The sequence below is a fragment of the Sphaerodactylus townsendi genome, linkage group LG15 (assembly GCF_021028975.2).
Source record: "Sphaerodactylus townsendi isolate TG3544 linkage group LG15, MPM_Stown_v2.3, whole genome shotgun sequence".
NCBI classification, from domain to species: Eukaryota; Metazoa; Chordata; class Lepidosauria; order Squamata; family Sphaerodactylidae; genus Sphaerodactylus; species Sphaerodactylus townsendi.
Window position 1 is genome coordinate 2,117,226 of NC_059439.1, and position 11,841 is coordinate 2,129,066.

The 11,841-nt window shown below is 58.1% G+C and overlaps 1 protein-coding gene across 1 annotated transcript in view; it reads right to left on the bottom strand.

Annotated features, from left to right (window-relative positions):
• SCN4A (sodium voltage-gated channel alpha subunit 4) overlaps nt 1–8,245 on the bottom strand; it is a 118,649-nt gene extending 110,404 nt beyond the window's left edge. The window contains exon 1 of the mRNA XM_048517496.1: nt 8,123–8,245. The gene's annotated coding sequence lies outside the window, so the exon portion shown is untranslated. The remainder of the gene's footprint in view (nt 1–8,122) is intronic.
• Nucleotides 8,246–11,841: the final 3,596 nt, after the last annotated feature.

Consider the following 11,841-nt stretch of genomic DNA (forward strand, 5'->3'; position numbering starts at 1 on the left):
AGCATGCATCTGTCCAAGGCTCTGCTGCCGCATCAACTCTGGTTTTCTTGAGGGTGCCAGTAAGATAGGTTATGCTCAGGATGACAAGACTGCTAAGAAGCATCCAGAGATTTGAATGGAAAGCCCAGGAGGCCCACCAGCCCCAACCGTTGCTTCAAAACAGGACCTCCTATTGCACAATGGCTTTCCAACTTCCGTGCCTAGCTAGTAGCATTCAGTTTATGGAGTGGTTTGCCATGTTCTTCCCCATGTTGTCTACGCTTTATCCTTGGTTGGATGAGCAACAATTTTTAATTGAGCAATTTTGTACGAGGCACACTCTTGCTATTCAGAATCCCTCCCGTGTAACTGAGCAAGTAATGCCCCCAAATCCCCACGAGTTGAAACTGTTGGAAACGACTGATTCCAAGGCACACTACCTCCTGGCTTCAACAACAGGAAATGAGGAGAGCACCATTATTACGAGCTGCAAATCTGGTCATGATCTTTGGAAAGACTTGGAAGAAAAATATTGTGGAATGTGAATTTTAAACTTAGCAATCGTGTCCCCCCTTAACCTTTGCTTCTCCAGACCAAACATCCCCAGCTCCCTAAGACTATATTCGTAGGCCATGGATTCCAGACCTTTTACCATTTTGATTGGGCTCCTATGGACACGTTCCACCTTGTCAATGGTCGAATCCCCACTACCATCTTAGCCAAGTTTCAGAATACAAACTAACCAGGTTTGAGGGACGACCTCCCCATGGCTTGCGTGGCAGATTCCGTTTCTGGTGCTCGTTCTCCCCGTTAATCTGCATTCCGGCAGGACCTGGTTGCAAGTGGCATAGACCCCATTAACACGGTTCAGAGCTGATTCAAGGGGAGGGATGAGGGTTGAAACCCTGACTCATTTCCCACCCTGGAGTGTGACGCGGAATTTAGCCAACCAATCAGCGCTGCGATGCACATGCAGCCTTTCCTTGGTTTTGTTTCCGCTTTTGCAATCAGCCAGCAGAAGGGGACGCAAACATTAAACAGTCAAACATGTAACTTTGAATCATTAATGGTTTACACAGGTAACGATTAACTGTTTGCACAGTTAAACAGTTACATGTTACACTTTTACACGCTGGTTTTTTTTAATCACGCCCCTACAATGTACGTTTCCGTAGTGGGAAAAGGTCCCGCCCCATCAAGGCATGCCAGCCAATCAGGGGAGACCGGCGAAGCAAGCTCGCCTGGTAGTGGGGATTGCTAAGACTTCTGCAACCGGGTGTGTCTGCTGTGTGCTTGCTGGGGTAGGGAGGGAGAAACTCCGATGAAGAGGACACGGTTTCACAACGAGCAGGTTTGGATCTGCGTGCAAATTTCAAGTGGGGATTCGACCACTATCCTTCTTGAATTGCGGTGCCCAGAACTGAACACAGTATTCCAGGTGTGGTCTGACCAATACAGTGTAGAGTCGTGCGGTTCTTCTTCAACCCAAGGATCTGCCCCTCCCCAACAGCTACACGTGTGAACCCTACCACACCACTTTGCTTAGGGCTAAAGATGGAGCTTCCATGCAAGGAGGCTTAAATCCAAGGCACCTCTTCCCATTGTAGACAGCAGGTTGACAACTAAGGATAGCAGGCAGGCTTTCTTTACCCATAAAAATGTCCCCTGTAACCCAATGCTGTTTGGCAGCGTGCATCAAAACCACAGAGGGAAAGGGGATACATTATTCCTTCAAACTTCCTGTCCTGAAATCTGCACAAAGGACATCCTTCCACTTTCCAGGATTATCTGACACCGGGAGGGAAGCCGATTTTGCTGCAAGCTGTTGAGCGTTTTATCCTGAGGGGTGAAATGAGAGCCTGCATTAAAATGCCCATCCGGAACACAGGTTTAAAAAGCAACAGCGGCACATCACCTCGTAACTCCCGAAGCTGCCGCGGTACAGAACAAATTGTGCCCAAATTTTATACGACAGAAGAAAGATTGGACTGTCATCCTTCAATACAAAAGGCCAGGAACAAAACCCACGAGGCAAAATTGCTGTGAAAGCACCACTGAAGGAACATATAATCTTAAAAATCACTGATATTTCATCTACCATCGTACACACCCTCATAAATACTATCGGTTTCCAGGAAAACCCTGCGTGGAACAGTTCGTGTAACCCCTGACAATCCCTTTGCCGTAAATTAGCCAAACTGATGTAAGATCCCAGTAACTAATTCCTTTTGGAAGAACTGCAGTGATGCTAGTTGATGCTATATTGATGGAATTTTACTCCAGATCCTCAGACAATCTTCCTCTCCCTCACTGGGTTTCTTGTAAATATTAAACAGTGTTAAGAAAGAAGGACCTTTTCCTTTTCATCCTTTAACAGCAGGCTTCAGCAAGTGAGCTGCCTCAGACCTTGGCCGAATCCCCACCGGGAAATTCAATCTAGATCAGGGGTCTGCAACCTGTGGCTCTCCAGATGTTCATGGACTACAATTCCCATCAGCTCCTGCCAGCATGGCCAATTGGATTCAAGAAATGTAACAATCCCCACTACCACGCGATCGCCTTGGCGGGTCTCTCCTGATTGGCTGTCGTGCCGAGTTGGGGCGGGACCCTTTTTTCTCCTGCAAAAACGTGCTCATGTTATGATGTCAGCACGTCATCACGTGTCTCCCTTCCAAGTTTTTATTTGGCTATCATTCTCTTGTGCTCTCGCGAGAACAGCACCGCGCTCACTGATTGGTTGTAAGGCATAAATTTACAAGGCGGGAAATTTGAACCAGGATTAGACCCCCCCGATCCTCCCCTCCAAACTGGATCAAAGACGTGTTTTTGGGGAAAGTAGTACTTTCAAGCAGGTTCAGCAAACACGTGGAGAATGAGTGCCAGAACTGGGAGGAATCCTTGTTGGTCGATCAAGCAGTGGGGAGGTCTTTCTGAATCCTTGACAGAGGTGGGATCCAGCAGGTTCTCACAGGTTCCCGAGAGAAGGTTACTAATTATTTGTGTGTGCTGAGAGGGGGTGACTAATGGGTGATTTTGCCATGTGATTTTTGCCTTTGTTACGCCCCTCCTCTCAGCAGTAGCGCGCAGAACTTGAAGCAGTCTAGCAGGAGGTGCACCGGCGTGCGTGGCAGCCTGCGCCTGCGTGCATTCATTTCCCGCCCAAGGACTGGAGCAGTGGCTGCATCCTTGCCACAGCCCCGCCCAGGAATGCCCCACCCCCAGAATGCCTGGCCACGGCCCTGTCGTGCCCCGCCCAGCCCCATTGGCGCTACGCCACAGTTTGAATCCCACCACCATGGGAACCTGCTACTAAAATTTTTGGATCCCACCACTGATCCTTGATATTTTGCGTGACTCTCACGCAGTTAATTGACTGTGGGGAATCGGCCCTTGACTCCATTTTCAGGGGCATTGAGGACCACATGTGCAGCTGGATTAAAAGGGATACCAATACAGACCCCTCTTTCTGCTTTGACGGAAATTTTTCTACTGGATATGCCCTCGGGCATAACTGTGCCCTACACACTTATGCATGAAGCGGAAGGGGAGAGCTCCATATATTAAACAGAGGTACAAAAACATCTGAATGTTTGCAGCTCCAAGAGAAGGAACCCGTCTTTACTTAAATATTTCAGGGATCCATTAAAAAAACAACAACACCAGGAGGACTGTAGTTGTATTCCTCATCATTCCCTCTTGTTCAGATCTGCTGTGTAAATGAGCGTGCATGCATTTCGATGAATTTAAACTCATTATAAATCATCGAGTTGGAAGAGACCCCCGAGGGCCATCAAGTCCAACCCCCTGCAATGCAGGAACACATAATCAAAGCACTCCTGGGGTCCCTTCCCGCTCCCAGACTTTCCCCCCAAATTCTGAGGAGTTTCCCAAGCTGAATCGAGCAGCCCCGCTCCCCCATCTCCTGCTTGTGGCCAGAGGGCAACCCTAACACCATCGACTTCACCCTCCAGAGCAGGCAGGGGAACTGAGCTTGGTCGCCTGGAGATCAATTGTAATGGCTGGGGATCTCCCAGTGCTACCTGGAGGATGGCAGCCCTAACAGCACACCTGGCACCTTTTTTTATTGCTGAGCTGCTTCTTTGCAGGTGTGCTGCTTCTGCCAGAACCTGGTGGGCCAATGGCCTGGTCCTTCAAGGGCAAGGGGCAGGCGTGTCATGGTCTGGAAAACTGACAGGATTTCTTGAAGCAGAGACTAAGGCCTTGCCAGGGGTGTGTGTGTGGGGCGGGGGGGGGGTCCCCGGAGGGAGGCCCAGGCTCTTCCTGTTCTTCCTTAGACAAGGAATCCATTTGTGGACCTGAGGTCGATTCCCCACTGAGGATTAGATGCGTGCTCGTCACACAAAATATCCAGGTTTCCTGCAAAACTTCCCACTTCACCAACGCCGAACACGCTTTTGTAACCCCCATGCTCAGAATGGGTTGAGCCAGAAAGGGGTGGAGACTCAAAGCAGCAGAAGGCTGCAGAGCTCATGTAGTTTGGAGGAGACGAGGCTACCGGACTCGGACCTTGATTAGTATAAGCCCTGAACACCTTCTTAAGGTAACTGCAATGTTGTTGGGAACTAGTGGGAAGGGAGTTGTTTGTTTTTGCTATGTTGTAAATGTTGGAGTTTATTGTTTCAGGGTTCTTTTTGTGGTTGCAATGGGCGAGAGTTCTCCTGGAAACCTTCATCATGTTGAATCCTGTTCCCCAAGCCCTTGGAGTCTTCAGGAGCCAACCCACTTGCAAAGAAGAACTGGACTTGGCAGTATCAGTAGACTGTAAATATAAGGACTTGAAAATGAAACCTGAATAGGACCTTGAAGTGTGGTGTTAAATGTTGATGTTTTATATGTTAAGAAAGTAAACCATTTTGTTTTTAAAATTTGTTGTTGCTAAGAGCAGGTGCACTCTGATCCGGAGGAACCAGGTTTGATTCCCCGCTCTGCTGCCTGAACTGTGTAGGCTTATCTGGGGAATTCAGATTAGCCTGTACACTCCCACACACGCCAGCTGGGTGACCTTGGGCTAGTCACAGCTTCTCGGAGCTCTCTCAGCCCCACCTACCTCACAGGTGTTTGTTGTGAGGGGGGAAATCCAAACTCTTCTACTCTTCTTCTTCTACATGGAGGCGCGCAGAAACAGGGCTTCGCTTTAATCACCCATTTCTTCGTTTCTGCATAGGGTCGTTCTGTGCATGCTCACAGAGATGTGGATCCGGAAGTTTGAAAATTTTAAAAAATCCCGCCCCAACACAATGCAACAGCCAATCAGGAGCGGATCGCATGTTCAATCTGCCTCAGTGGGGAATCCTTCGTTGCTGCTGCGTTTCTGGGAAAAAGGATCGTTTGTGGGGTGGTGGGGACGTTGAAACTGTGCTGAAAACCAGTTTTCCCAAACCGGTTTGTATCTACATACATTTTTCCGGTGGGGAATTGACCTTTGTCTATTTGGACCAATTGTCTGGCTAGTTAGAAACTACTTTGCCTTATATGGAGCAACCAATCAGTATTAGCCTCAGCTTTCTAGATGGTGGAGAAAAGTGTATAAGGGAATGTCTTGGTTTTCTTCTTCTTTGAGACACACATGTTTATTAAAGTGCTTTATTGCAATAAAAGCTACTACACGAGAGCAACTGTTTGTTTAAATAGACTTGGGAGAGCAGAAGGACTGCTGTCCACCATCCTTCGAGAACGGCTTTTATAAGCACTGAGGCCAAGGGCGGGGCTTGGGGAGGCGGGGCCATGCCCCAACTGAGCCCCGCCCCCACCCTCAGTGCTTATAAAAGGATGGGGGATGGCAGTGAGCTGCAAGGGAAAGGTGGAGTATAAATTAAATAAAAAGATACATTATAGATACCAGATGAAGGATTTTTGCTAGGGTTGCCAACTCTGGGCCGGAAATTCCTAGAGGCTGGGGGTGCAGCCTGCAGAGGTCGTGGTGTGGGAAGAGGGGGGACCCCAGCAGGGGCACACTGCCACACAGAGTCCATTCTCCAACACAGCCATTTTCTCCAGGGGAACTCAGGTCTCTTGTTTCGAGATCAGTTGTGATTTCTGACGGTCTCCAGCCACCAGCTGGATGTTGGCAACTGCAGCCATTACGGTGTTCCTGCTCCGTGATTTTGCCTTCAGCTGTGAGAATAGGGATTCCACCATCTGGGGATTCTCCCGGAATTGCAGCTGATCTCCACATGACAGAGATCAGTTTCCCTACAGAAAGCGGGTGCTCTGCAGGGTGGAACTGATGGCCTCATGGGGTCTCCGCCATTCCCAGGTTCCACTGGCAATCTCTGCCCCCCTTCCCATCTCCACTGGTGACCAGAAGGGACCTGACCAATCCTATGTGGCGGCCCCGGAATGGGTGGACCGTTGACAACAACTGTTGCATAACCTTCCAGCAAGGCCTGCTGTGATTCAAAAGGCGTTCATCTGCCTCACTGCCGACTCTGGGCAGGTTTTCCACAGCTGGGAACCAGTTCCTCTAATACAGGTTCCTCTAATACAGGGGCTCGCCAGGCCAGATTGGGTGTGACGGCAGCGGCGGCAGCAGCAAAAGGGGGACGGTTGCCCCAGCAGACCTGATTTGCCCTCTCAAAATGAGGTAGCCACCTCCGCGCCCAGTGGTGGGATTGAAATGGTTTAACAACCAGTTCTGGTGATGGGATTCAGATAATTTAACAACTGGTTGTTTACAAGCACCATTTTAACAACCGGTTCTGATGTAGTGGTGCGAACCGGCTGAATCCCACCTACGCCAGTCTGGGCTGGAAAGCCGATTATGGGTTCTCCAGCCGAGGCAGCCACCCACGTCCCCCACAAGGTCTGGCCCAATCGAATCACATTTATGTTATATCCAGCCCTTGACTCCCCTGCCCTAATGTGTGTTCTTCCCTCCCCCCTCTTTGTTAAGCCCAGGGGGAGTTTGCATCAGTGGCTCAGCTTTAAAAACAGCGTGTCCTCGCCTGGCGCATCATGCTCCTTGCGCAACACTCAGAAACCGTATCCCTCCTCCAAGAGGGAGCCAAAGGGGAGGGGTTAGGCATGCCATACCCTCCTCTGCTGGGTGGTAGAAAATAGGTCCCTGTCCACCCAGTCTACTTTAAGCAAGGGAGATCTTTGTGGGAGGTCAGGGTGCCAAGGAACTTGAGAAACATGGGTGTACAACTCATGATATTTCCTTACAAGCCAGAAACTGAAAATTCCATCGGCACATTTGTGAATGCTTCCAGGTGAGCCAAATCTCAGTACTGAGAACCTGCTTTTGCTGTCAATCTTTAGTCTTGGAACAGGGGCTGTAAACAACACACAGGGCAGTGTCTCTGAGCATGAACAGAGTTCCTTTCCCTTGCTTCTACTAAAGGAACCATTGCTGGGCCAGTAGGGGAGAAAGACTTCCAAGTGTGTGGGGCCCAAGAAGGGCTGAGACGATCGCCTCTCTCTTTTGCAGTTGTTGATGTAGTTCTAGATGGGGGTCAAATCTGACTTCCAGTGTTAAGGACATTTTCCCCTGTCCAGGCGTTCCCCTTGTGAGTATCAGCTCTGAGTTCTTTCATGCCACCCCTGGGAATCCTGGCCTGGGTTTATATTTAGAGTGCCAGGAGAGGTCTGAGGGAGCCGGGGGCATTTCTGGTCTCAAAGCCAAGATTCTGGCCGTCCTCTGGAGCATGAAGGAGATGGACTCTTGGCTGCTCTCACCGGACTGCCGCGCCGCGAGAAGCCCCCGCAGAATCCCGTCCTGGGCTCAGCCACGCAGTCCTGCCAGTCAGCCTTGCTTGTGGGCCCCCACACGTACCCCCCAAACGCACAAGCACAAATTCTACACAAGCACTCCCCTTCCACCTTTATGCACCTTTCTAACAGGCAAGGCTCGGGCCTGAAGGAAGTTTGGGGGTCACCTCATTATAGCCAAAAAGATCCGAATTCTACAACCAAAGGCATCGTATTAGCCATGCGTAGCTCTCCACAGGTCAGTCGGTCAAAGCCCAACAGGGATAAATAGTGATACAAATGATTTTGGGGGTGGAAGGTGGGGATTTCCAATGAACTCGTTTTCCTCTAGCGAGTAAAAATGCCGAGAGACATTTGGAGCATCAAAAACTCAGCAAGGCAGCGGCCTGGGGGGTTTTCATTGCCTACTTACTGTTCGATGGAAAGAGCGAGATCCCCAAGGAAGGCCCTTTGAGGGTCCAATTTTTCACTTCCCTCAGAGATTCTCCAAGTGTGGGAGCCTCGGGCTGAGTCGCTGCCTGTTGGCAGAACAGCTGCAGCCGTCAGATGGTCGTGCTGAAACCTGAGGACCAAAAGGGTTCTTCAGGTAGTATCGCCCTCTCTCCGCTTTGGCACTCACCCTTCTGGGCAGCCGGTCAAGTGTCAGAAGTTTTCCTGCAACTCGGCAGCTCCATCTTGTAGTGTCGGGGAACGGTACAGCCATCCCCAAATAGACCAGAAAAAAAAGAAGAAGAAGAAGAAGAAGAAGAAGAAGAAGAAGAAGAAGAAGAAGAAGAAGAAGAAGAAGAAGAAGAAGAGTAGTTTGGATTTATAACCCCCCTTTCTCTCCTGCAGGAGACTCAAAGGGGCTGACAATCTCCTTGCCCTTCCCCCCTCACAACAAACACCCTGTGAGGTAGGTGGGGCTGAGAGAGCTCCGAGAAGCTGTGACTAGCCCAAGGTCACCCAGCTGGCGTGTGTGGGAGCGCGCAGGCTAATCTGAATTCCCCAGAGAAGCCTCCACAGCTCAGGCAGCAGAGCTGGGAATCAAACCCGGTTCCTCCAGATTAGATACACGAGCTCTTAACCTCCTATGCCACTGTTGCTCCAAGGAACGTTTGCCGGGCCTGGATGGCAATGGGAGGAGGACGCTCTGGAGAGGAACGGGCTTGAACACCTGCCCGCCCAGCCCCACTTCTCAGGGATGGAAGAAGCCGTGGGGCAAGACGATCCGCACTAGGCAGTGTCTGTGGCATCCGCCAGATAGTGATCTGGGAGACAAAGAAGCTTCCTGGCTCCACGAAAAGGCCTGAGCCTTAGGACCCCAGAATTACAAGGGCAGTCTGTCGCCCTGGAGTGCCGGGGCTCAGGCATCCCTGTGGCATTACGAAACCCAAAGCAGAGTGAAACCTGAAACTTTTCTCTCCACTTGAAGATCTGGGTTGAGGGTGAGGGTTTTTTAAAGGAGTGGAAACATGTATTAAAATCTGACTCGGTGTGTCTTTACAAATCACTCCATCACCCGCTCTCTTCACCTTTCCTGCCTCTCTATACCTGGGGTCTGCAACCTGCGGCTCTCCAGATGTTCATGGACTACAATTCCCATGAGCCCCAATTGGCCATGCTGGCAGGGGCTGATAGGATGTGGAGTCCATGAACATCTGGAGAGCCGCAGGCTGCAGACCCCTGCTCTATACACATGCCCACAAAGAAACTTATCTCTATATTTACATATGTTTCTATTGAATGATTTATTTATTTGATTCCAGAGAGCAGCAGTGGCGTAGGAGGTTAAGAGCTCGTGTATCTAATCTGGAGGAACCGGGTTTGATTCCCAGCTCTCCCGCCTGAGCTGTGGAGGCTTCTCTGGGGAATTCAGATTAGCCTGTGCACTCCCACACACACCAGCTGGGTGACCTTGGGCTAGTCACAGCTTCTTGGAGCTCTCTCAGCCCCACCTACCTCACAGGGTGTTTGTTGTGAGGGGGGAAGGGCAAGGAGATTGTCAGCCCCTTTGAGTCTCCTTGGGGGGGTGGGGGGGGGGGGGGGTGGGGGGGGGGGGGGGTGGGGGGGGGGGGGGGTGGGGGGGGGGGGGGGTGGGGGGGGGGGGGGGTGGGGGGGGGGGGGGGTGGGGGGGGGGGGGGGTGGGGGGGGGGGGGGGTGGGGGGGGGGGGGGGTGGGGGGGGGGGGGGGTGGGGGGGGGGGGGGGTGGGGGGGGGGGGGGGTGGGGGGGGGGGGGGGTGGGGGGGGGGGGGGGTGGGGGGGGGGGGGGGTGGGGGGGGGGGGGGGTGGGGGGGGGGGGGGGTGGGGGGGGGGGGGGGTGGGGGGGGGGGGGGGTGGGGGGGGGGGGGGGTGGGGGGGGGGGGGGGTGGGGGGGGGGGGGGGTGGGGGGGGGGGGGGGTGGGGGGGGGGGGGGGTGGGGGGGGGGGGGGGTGGGGGGGGGGGGGGGTGGGGGGGGGGGGGGGTGGGGGGGGGGGGGGGTGGGGGGGGGGGGGGGTGGGGGGGGGGGGGGGTGGGGGGGGGGGGGGGTGGGGGGGGGGGGGGGTGGGGGGGGGGGGGGGTGGGGGGGGGGGGGGGTGGGGGGGGGGGGGGGTGGGGGGGGGGGGGGGTGGGGGGGGGGGGGGGTGGGGGGGGGGGGGGGTGGGGGGGGGGGGGGGTGGGGGGGGGGGGGGGTGGGGGGGGGGGGGGGTGGGGGGGGGGGGGGGTGGGGGGGGGGGGGGGTGGGGGGGGGGGGGGGTGGGGGGGGGGGGGGGTGGGGGGGGGGGGGGGTGGGGGGGGGGGGGGGTGGGGGGGGGGGGGGGTGGGGGGGGGGGGGGGTGGGGGGGGGGGGGGGTGGGGGGGGGGGGGGGTGGGGGGGGGGGGGGGTGGGGGGGGGGGGGGGTGGGGGGGGGGGGGGGTGGGGGGGGGGGGGGGTGGGGGGGGGGGGGGGTGGGGGGGGGGGGGGGTGGGGGGGGGGGGGGGTGGGGGGGGGGGGGGGTGGGGGGGGGGGGGGGTGGGGGGGGGGGGGGGTGGGGGGGGGGGGGGGTGGGGGGGGGGGGGGGTGGGGGGGGGGGGGGGTGGGGGGGGGGGGGGGTGGGGGGGGGGGGGGGTGGGGGGGGGGGGGGGTGGGGGGGGGGGGGGGTGGGGGGGGGGGGGGGTGGGGGGGGGGGGGGGTGGGGGGGGGGGGGGGTGGGGGGGGGGGGGGGTGGGGGGGGGGGGGGGTGGGGGGGGGGGGGGGTGGGGGGGGGGGGGGGTGGGGGGGGGGGGGGGTGGGGGGGGGGGGGGGTGGGGGGGGGGGGGGGTGGGGGGGGGGGGGGGTGGGGGGGGGGGGGGGTGGGGGGGGGGGGGGGTGGGGGGGGGGGGGGGTGGGGGGGGGGGGGGGTGGGGGGGGGGGGGGGTGGGGGGGGGGGGGGGTGGGGGGGGGGGGGGGTGGGGGGGGGGGGGGGTGGGGGGGGGGGGGGGTGGGGGGGGGGGGGGGTGGGGGGGGGGGGGGGTGGGGGGGGGGGGGGGTGGGGGGGGGGGGGGGTGGGGGGGGGGGGGGGTGGGGGGGGGGGGGGGTGGGGGGGGGGGGGGGTGGGGGGGGGGGGGGGTGGGGGGGGGGGGGGGTGGGGGGGGGGGGGGGTGGGGGGGGGGGGGGGTGGGGGGGGGGGGGGGTGGGGGGGGGGGGGGGTGGGGGGGGGGGGGGGTGGGGGGGGGGGGGGGTGGGGGGGGGGGGGGGTGGGGGGGGGGGGGGGTGGGGGGGGGGGGGGGTGGGGGGGGGGGGGGGTGGGGGGGGGGGGGGGTGGGGGGGGGGGGGGGTGGGGGGGGGGGGGGGTGGGGGGGGGGGGGGGTGGGGGGGGGGGGGGGTGGGGGGGGGGGGGGGTGGGGGGGGGGGGGGGTGGGGGGGGGGGGGGGTGGGGGGGGGGGGGGGTGGGGGGGGGGGGGGGTGGGGGGGGGGGGGGGTGGGGGGGGGGGGGGGTGGGGGGGGGGGGGGGTGGGGGGGGGGGGGGGTGGGGGGGGGGGGGGGTGGGGGGGGGGGGGGGTGGGGGGGGGGGGGGGTGGGGGGGGGGGGGGGTGGGGGGGGGGGGGGGTGGGGGGGGGGGGGGGTGGGGGGGGGGGGGGGTGGGGGGGGGGGGGGGTGGGGGGGGGGGGGGGTGGGGGGGGGGGGGGGTGGGGGGGGGGGGGGGTGGGGGG